Genomic DNA, 689 nt, shown 5'->3' on the forward strand with positions numbered 1-689 from the left:
GTGTTAAATAGCTTCCAAATAGTCACTTTGGTAAAGAAGAATGAAAAAAATTTGTGCCTGGTGTTTAAAAGCCATGCAGATAGATGATAGATAAACATGTTCTCACTGTTTTAAATAATTCATCAATTTAGGTGGCATAAACATAGCCTCAGAGAGAGGACATAATTTTAATAGCCATGGTCAAATGTCATCCATTTTCACAGACAATAATGATAACCCACACCTTAAAGAAAGTTTGATAAGAATTAAAATAACTGATATTGCCAGCTACCTACTTTGTGTGTACTTGGTGCCAATTATTGAGCTAGTAGTCCCTTCATGCTCACAGCCACTTTTTGGGCCGATTATCTTCATTCTAAAGTAAATAGTCGAGAGTTTCGGAGGCTGAACACATTTTATAGAATTACCTTTTTCTTTATTTCAATGCAAGGCAAGGTGTGCAGCCTACTGACTTACATTAAACAGATTTCTTGCTCTCTCTGAGACGTAGTTATTTCATCTGTTAAATAAGGACAATAATATATCTCAGTCAATGTTGATATAAAGATCAAATGGGTCTGGCACTTGATAAGCACTCACACAAATGCTGGCTGTTAGTTGTGGCATCTAGACTTGAAATTATCTCAGTAAATGGCGACGTTGTCTTCTGGTGATGTAGTCCAAAAACTTTGGAGTGAGTTTTATTCTTT

Source organism: Pteropus vampyrus, unplaced genomic scaffold (genome assembly GCF_000151845.1).
Source record: "Pteropus vampyrus isolate Shadow unplaced genomic scaffold, Pvam_2.0 Scaffold942, whole genome shotgun sequence".
NCBI lineage: Eukaryota > Metazoa > Chordata > Mammalia > Chiroptera > Pteropodidae > Pteropus > Pteropus vampyrus.